An 8,302-nucleotide genomic window follows, 5' to 3' on the forward strand; every position below is an offset into this window, starting at 1 on the left:
GGGAGGGAGCCAAAACATAAGAGACTCATAAACTGAGAACAACCTGAGGGTTGATGGGGGGTGGGAGGGAGGGGAGGGTGGGTGATGGGTATTGAGGAGGGCACCTTTTGGGATGAGCACTGGGTGTTGTATGGAAGCCAATTTGGCAATAAATTTCATATTTAAAAAATAAAAATAAAAAATAATAAAAAATAAAGTACCTGCTCAGTGCTCAGCACTGAGTTCATTGCAGTGAAGGGAGATATCGAGAAGCAAGAGGCTACCAAGGAATTGAAAATCTACTTGGAAGGCAAACTAGACAGGACTGCTATGGCTAATAGCTTTAAGAATGAAGGGAGTGATTTATGCAAATTTTATATAAAATTTATGCAAAACCTTGTTCTAACTACGAGTGTGTGCGAATGGGGGGTGGAGAGCGAGAGGGGGAGGGAGAAGGGCACATATGTCTGTATATCTAGAAAGAGAAACACAGAAAAAGAAATGTCTAGAAGGATACTCCCCAAAAATGTTAACGGTAGCCGTCTCTGACACCAGCGTAGCAAAATGAGAGTATAGTCTCTGAAGGCACAAAGTACGTTTAAATCCCATTTCTGCCACCGACCACATTACCTTGCGCATGTTATAGTGAGTCTCTCTTAAGTTCCAGCTTCCTTAAAATGGGATAGTAATTGTAGCATCTCACAGGGCTGTCGTAGGATTAACTAGGATAATGTATGTATATAGAGGGTTTTGCAGTATCTGGTGCCTGGCACTTAAATATAAGTGCTCAAGAAATATAACTGTTTACAGTGATGAGATGTTGAAGGAGGAGAGGCACGGGAGGGGAAATCATGGGGAAGGCCAGACTTGAACTGGTCCCCAGAGAGTGGGAAGGACTCCGATAGCTACAGGGAAAGACTAGGCGTTCTGGGTTAGGGAAACCTGGGCAGAGGCAGGGGCAGAGACAGAGGCAGGAAGAGCCTCATCTGTTCTCCAAGTTAGAGAAGGCCGTGTATGAAGTGAGTTGCCTAAGAAGGGGACCCGCGACAGTGGAGGGCCTCAGGGATTTGGGTTGTTGTCCAATCACGGAAAGAAACCTCTTGAATGCATCTGAGCTGACAAAGAGTTTAATTAGTTTAGCCCGTCAGAAACATTGTCCTGTCGATGAGGTGAGAAGGTGGAGCTTGAAGGAGAATAGAGGCAAGATGGTGGCCATGATGTGTGAGGTTTAATCTCTCTGATTCCCCCCAACAAAAATAGAGACCATAGCGAAGGTAGCAAACAAAAAGGAGGTCACCAGACAAGAAGGCAGCAGAAAGAAGACCATTCTAAGAGCCACAGAACCCAGAGGTTGCTAATAAAAGCTCGCCCTGGAAGGAAGGGATTTCACAAAGGTGTTGAAGCTTAACAGGCCCAGCTGAGACTGGGAGGGGTCTGCACAGGTGCCAAACAGTGCTTTACGGTTGGCATGTGGCCAGCTCTCCCTCAGAGGGAGAGTCAAAACGTGAAAAGGACTCCAAAAGATTTCAAAAGCGAAGTGCCCGGGAGGGATCATTACCTGCCCTGACATTGTTGTGAGACAGGAAGACAGAATCTCAGGCCAGCAGAGGGTTGGTCTGTCAGCATTATGTGAGTCTAGAAGCCTGCTGTGAGGACGAGTGGACAGATAGCCACAGAAGCAAAGGTTACACTGGGGAGGTTCTTCTTCCTGCCTTCCTGCCAAGGGAGTTGAAACTCCTAAAGGAAAAGAGCGAGGACTTAGACTGTGGGGACAAGGTCACCTTGTGAGGAGACAGCAGTCGGGGATGGTCAAACCAGACTCTGATCCATTGATTCTCCTCCTTGGGGTGCTCTTTGTCCTCCTGCAAGTCAGCAGGAATGACCCAAATGAGAGGCTGAGTTTAGGCTTCTTCCCACACGTAAGGGTACATCAACAGCCAACAGCCTTTCCCACTATGGAAAGGGAAAAAAATGTCACAGAGAAAAACGCCAGATAGCCGACAAGTGTGAGCGCTGATGAAAGAAAAAGGAAATAGACTGAGGTAGATAAAAGAAATGAAAGTAAGTACAATACAGACTATCAAAGAGGGGCAAAGAGGATAATGCTCACATGAGGTGGATACTTTAATTTTTATTTAAAGCCCCAGTAAAAATACCAGGTAGGAAAACTACAACTGTTTAAAACTAAGGCGCTCAATCAAAAAGATAAATAACAGAGTAGATCCAGACAAATTTGAATTAGGGGACAAAAGGTTAGGTTAAAGAACCATCTCCCAAGGCACTGGGAAGAAAACAAGCGAAGAAAAATATATCAGAAAAGGTAAAAGTAATGAAAGCTAGAAGTAGAAATTTTAATGCCCATATAATAGGAGTCCCAGAAGGAAAGGAAAAGACTAGACAGAGAGAGATGTGGAGGGCTGTGACACCAGGGGCCCCTTGGATCACAGCTCCCATAAGGGACAGGCTGTACCCTCTCACGCTCACAATGAGCTTGATAACATGCCTCACTTTGACCAATGGGATCTCAAAAAACATGAAGCCAGCAGACATATAGGTACACGTGCTTTGGGGTGGGGGCTGTGTGATAACGTGACTTACGGCAACTAACACAACATTGGTAAATTTGAAGCAGACAGAGTCTTAGTAAGCACTGGGTGCGCTGCCCTGGCCATGTTGAGGTAAGCCTCATGTGGCCCCCTTGAGGCTGAAAGGCCTCATGGAGAGAGAGAGATAGAGAGAGAGAGGCCCAGTCAGCCCAGCCCCCTGGATTCTCTTCAGCTGGGTTAACATCAAAAACAAAGGAGACCAGCCTTGAAAATTGCCTGAGCAGACGAAATCAGTTTTGTCATACAAGGAAAGCTTAATGTAGCTATTTAGCAAGGCTAACTTGACCTGGGTCATTTCCTGCTTATGCCTCTGAAAATCAGAAGCAAACCTTCTACCGTTTCCCAAGGTTGATATGAGGTAACCACTGACCAATTCTCTATCATGTAAGAAAATTCTAATATTGTAACCAGTCGCTGTGAAGAATACTCACTACTTCCTCACTGTAGAGGTTGCTTTATAACAATGTGTAGAGGTTGCTTTATAACAAAAATTTCATGTTTTGGTTTGAGTGCTCCTGGTTTGCAAACTGTCTTTTTGGTGTGTGCGCTATAGACTTTTCCTAATTACTGCTTTGATGATTCACTGGCTTTACCTCTGTTGTTTTTGGACTTTGGACAGCTGAAAGCAGCCACATGAGTATGCCCAGGTGAAGTCAATGGAAGACCACCCGCCAGCTCACACACTCATAAGAAATCATTGCTGTTCTTTTGCACCATTATATTGGGGGTAATTTATTATGTTTGCAGCGATAGATAATTGATATGAGGCATGGAGAAATGATGACCTAAAATTCCCATGGTAAAAGATTTTAACTGAAATTAAAATATATATATATATGTATATATGATATATAATACATTTTGTATATGAATAAATAAATGTATAAATATAAATATATATATATAAATATAAATATATAAATTAATATAAATATAATATAAATATATATAAATATATAAATATAAATATAATATAAATATAAATATATATAAATCTATTTATATTTATTTATTTATTTAGAGTGGTGGGAGGGGCAGAGGAGAGAGAGAATCTTAAGCAGGCTCCATGCCTAATGTGGAGCCTGACACAGGGCTCGATCTCACAACTGTGAGATCATGACCTGGACCAAAATCAGGAGTCGGACACTTAACTGAGCCACCCAGACACCCCTAAAAAAATATTTTTGACTGAAAGGTTAGTACAGTGTGGAAAGGATAAACAAACAAACAAAAATCATCACTTAGGATTTATAGTGTAATGCAATAACTTCAAATTCGGAAAGCCGATTTTACAAGCATGTAGAAAGAGAATGTATACTTACAAAGTAACATGAGTTAGTCTGACATCATATTTCCCAATTGTGACACTGAAATCAAGACGTCAGTGCAGCATTACTTTCAGGGAATTGAAAAGAACTTCTAACTAGAGGTAAGCTATCCCATTTATACGTGAGGATTTGATAAAGACGTTCTTAGGTAAACAAAGCACCAGGAGCCTTAATATACGAGAGACACTCCTAAAAAATACTCCTGCCCCAAAAATGAATGAGTCAAGCTATCCACTCAAAAAGTTAATTATTATAAAGAAAACCAAATATAGGCATATATTTTAGTATAAATACCTTGAATATTTAGTATGTCCTTTATTATATGTATTGTATTGTGTTCTGTGTGTGACAAAATCTAATAAAGAAGAAAAACAAGACCTTTTCATCGAGAAAGTTTCTGAGGTAGACACATCTACTGATATATTAAAAAGCACACGTGAATGTAGACTGGAGGCCTTGAGTTCAGCTGCAATCCCGGATGACGGCAGCATCCGGTGGAGAATGAGGTGCCTTGGCACTCTCTTGGTAGACTGGCAGGGGTCGTTATGAGGTATATTTCACAGAATGACAGGAGGAATTTCTGAGGGGACGGATGTGGGGGTCGAGGAAAAGAGAAGAATGGGCTGTGTTGGGAGGTAAGGCTGGCCAGATGGATTAGGGATAGATTGTGTGGGGCCTTTACAGGAACTTGATCGTAGAAAGGCAGCCTAGAGGATGAATCAGAAGAGAAAGAAAGAGACCAATTAGGCTAATTGGAGAAATACTCATTAAACCATTACAACAGTCAGGCTGAAGGACTAAACGAAGGCTGTAGGAATTAAGGGTGGGAAGGGAGGAGTCAGAGACAGGCAATATTAAAAATGTTGACTCTAAATGACTCGGTAGGTTAGTCCAAAGTGGATGCTGAAGGGAGGGGAGGGTTCAGGAAAATGGAGTTCTCTTTGGAGGTGAGTGGTGGCACCATTCACCAATAGAGGAAATTCAGAGAGCACCATTTTAGCCAGAAATTACTTTAATTTTGAACATGCAAATCTGGATGCTTTCGATTACACAGGTCCGGTGGGTAATTAGAAATGTAGTCTGGAACTTGAGAGGTTAGGGCTGGGATATAGAATTGAGAATCACCAGAGTGTGGGAAAGTAATTGAAGCCCCAGTTGTGCCTAAGACCTCACAGAGAATAAATATGGAAGGAAAATGTCAGGTGGTCGAGTTCTCCAGGAGTCTGTAGTCCAAAGGCAGAATCCAGTCTTGCTCAGGGTATGCTGGAAAAAGGGAGAGCCACAGTTGGTGACTGTCAGATCACATCTGTTTTCTGTGGTGTGGTTTCCTCACTGACTGACAATCAGAATACGAAAATATATGTAACACGTCAAAGAGACAAATCCACTCTGCACAGATCTGCCTAAATATTTAGACACAGCCAAGCAGTGACAGAAATTATTAAGAAATTGAAATTCCAGGGGCACCTGGGTGGCTCAGTCGGTAAAGCGTCAGACTTCAGCTCAGGTCATGATCTCGTGGTTCATGAGTTCTAGCCCCGCATTGGGCTTTGTGCTGACAGCTCAGAGCCTGGAGGCTGCTTCGGATTCTGTGTCTCCTTCTCTCTCTGCCCCTCCCCCACTCCTGCTCTGTCTCTCTTTGTCAAAAATAAATAAAAACATTTAAAAAATTAAAAAAAAAGAAATTGAAATTCCAATCACTAAAGGTGGTCAGTGAAACAGAGAACCGCTCTCATTCCAGCCTCTCATCATCAGACTGTTGATTTGTCACTTCTGGAACGGGGAAAGGACAGTTCAACAAACATGGAAGGTTCTCTACTAAACCGATTGTGTATACCTTATCTCTTATTCCCCTTTGGTGAATTTTCTTCTCCTGGTGTCCCAGCATGAGAGGGTAGGCTGGGAAAGCGAGCAAAGAGCAGGTTTAAGGTATAGTTAAAAGAGTATTAAATTTGGCATTAGAAGATTGAGTTCAAGTCCCAAGCATCATTGGGTTACCTGTGGGACACAGCCTCCCTGAACCCGTTCTTATTATAAAATATGAGTATTAATTCCTGACCTGCCTACTTCACAAGGCCCATGAGAGTCAAGTGCCAGTGTATGTTAGTGTTTTTCCAATCGTGTTCTTCAGGGTTCCAGGCTTCCACAGTGATCCCGCGGGAGCCACAGCTAGAAGGGGACTAACCCCCGGGGACAGAGCTCTGATCCCCCCATCCCTGGCTATACCAGAGCAGGTCCACCTTTATCTGCTTTAAATACTAAGCTGCCAAGAGAGATTTTGTCTGAAACTATGCATCTGCTGCTGAAAACATCCTTGGAAACTACTGATGTATGTGAAAGGGCCATACATAAACATGAATTTTTTATTAAGGTATAATTGACATATAACATTATATTAGTTTCAGGTGTACAACATGATTTGATATTTGGATACACTATGAAATGATTCCCACAATAAGTCTAGTTACCATCCATCACCCTGCATGGTTACAGAAGGTTTTTTTTTTTTTTTTTGTGCTGATAAACATGAATTCTTATCATTAGAGGGGAAATTCACTTCTCTGGGTAAATGTGGAATGATAAAGAGCATGTATCTGAAATGAGCTTTTTGGATTATCTGTGCTCTGCAATTTCTGGTGTCCTCTCTTGAACTTCATTATCAGATAATTAAGAATGCATTGTATGTGAATTTTTATTATAATAATTATAACTTGGCTCCTAGCACTACCCTGAATTACATCTCCTATAAGACCACAGACGTACCGATTTTGATTACATCTGTGGGCTGGGTGCTGAGTAGCCAGAAAAGGACTGCTACCATCTTTCAGTGTTCCTGGTTTAATCATGATTCCCCATCCTGCAGCCCATTGGAATTTTCTGGAAGGGGCTGTGTCCCTGGCTTCCCTGCTCCAGAGACACCATTCAGCAGAGTGAACAGCCCTTCAGCTCAGAGTTCCTGGGGGAGAACTCAGTATCCCTCCGAGTCTGGCACATTATTTCACTCCATTAGACAAGGCCCTAGCACAAGGGAGGACACCAGGGATGAGAGGCAGAGCTTAGGTTGTCTGCCGACAGATCATTTAATGACTTCACTCTGGCGTGTCTTGATAGGATTCCCAGGAGCTCAGGACCTGAGTGGTCTGTAGTGCTTTTCTGCCGAATAGAGGGAAATGGGTTGGCAAAGGAAAAATTTCAGACCGGCTCTAGTTTAAAAAGAGTGGCACAGCTCGTGGGTTCAAGCCCCGCGTCAGGCTCTGTGCTGACAGCTCGGAGCCTGGACCCTGCTTCATATTCTGCGTCTCCCTCTCTCTCTGCCCCTCCCTTGCTCGCACTTTGTCTCTCTGTCTCTCTTTGTCTCTCAAATATAAATAAAAACATTTTTAAAAATATTTTAAAAAAGAGTGGCATAAATCCACAGGTGGAGTGACCATGGAAGTTGGAGATAGTTAATTTTTTTTTTAAGTTTATTCATTTTTGAGAGACAGAGAGAGACAGAGTGTGAGTGGGGGAGGGGCAGAGAGAGAGGGAGACACCGAATCTGAAGCAGGCTCCAGGCTCCGAGCTGTCAGCACAGAGCCCGATGTGGGGCTCGAACCCAGGAACCGTGAGATCATGACCTGAGCTAAAGTCGGTCATTTAACCGACTGAGCCTCCCAGGAACCCCTGGAGGTAGTTGATTACAATTCACGTATAAGAGTATCACGAGGGGTGCCTGGGTGGCTCAGTCGGTTAAGCGTCTGACTCCTGGTTTCAGCTCAGGTCATGATCTCACAGTTTGTGAGTTCTAGCCCTGCATCAGGCTCTGTGCTGGCAGTGGGGAGCCTGCCTGGGATCCTCTCTCCCTCTCTCTCTGACCCTCCCCAGCTTGCTCTTTCTCATTGCCTAAAAAAAAAACCCAAAAATATCATGAGTTACCCACAAGTCTCTCCTTTTCAGCGGTAACACCCGGGAAATGCCAATCAGTAATAAGGGGAACATTTAAGAAAGCTCTTAAATTCTTAATTGTTTTAGTCTTTCAAGACTGCAGGCGTCTCCAGGTGGTGGCTTTGGAATCAACTTACTTTTTCCGAAGTCGATGTTTATGCAGCAGCTTGTCTCTCTTCGGGTGTGGCTTTCTCTGGAGCCACCTGGTCATCCAGCCAGGACACTAGGAGGAAGCACTGAAGATTTTTCCATTTCTGTTCAACCAGGAAAAGGGCAGGATTGGAAAAGTTTCCTAAAATCATGTTCAAGGTCCCGGTAGCCTCTATCATGGTTGGAAAATGAGAGAAGTTTGGGGTCGCTCAGTGTAAGCATCAAGATCTTTCGTGGGGGCTAAAGGAAAATTCCAGAATACTTCATTTGCCCCAAGCTGGAGTAGGAAGAGACCCAGAACCCTGTCGGCCACTA

At 43.3% G+C, this 8,302-nt stretch overlaps 1 long non-coding RNA gene across 1 annotated transcript; it reads right to left on the reverse strand.

The window, feature by feature from the left end:
- Positions 1–4,749: 4,749 nt before the first annotated feature.
- Positions 4,750–8,085, reverse strand: LOC123596687. The gene is made up of 3 exons (XR_006711805.1): positions 7,975–8,085; positions 5,751–5,812; positions 4,750–5,176 (listed from the first exon to the last, which is right to left on the reverse strand). It is a non-coding gene; the product is annotated as an uncharacterized LOC123596687 (long non-coding RNA).
- Positions 8,086–8,302: the final 217 nt, after the last annotated feature.

Source organism: Leopardus geoffroyi, chromosome C1 (assembly GCF_018350155.1).
Source record: "Leopardus geoffroyi isolate Oge1 chromosome C1, O.geoffroyi_Oge1_pat1.0, whole genome shotgun sequence".
NCBI lineage: Eukaryota > Metazoa > Chordata > Mammalia > Carnivora > Felidae > Leopardus > Leopardus geoffroyi.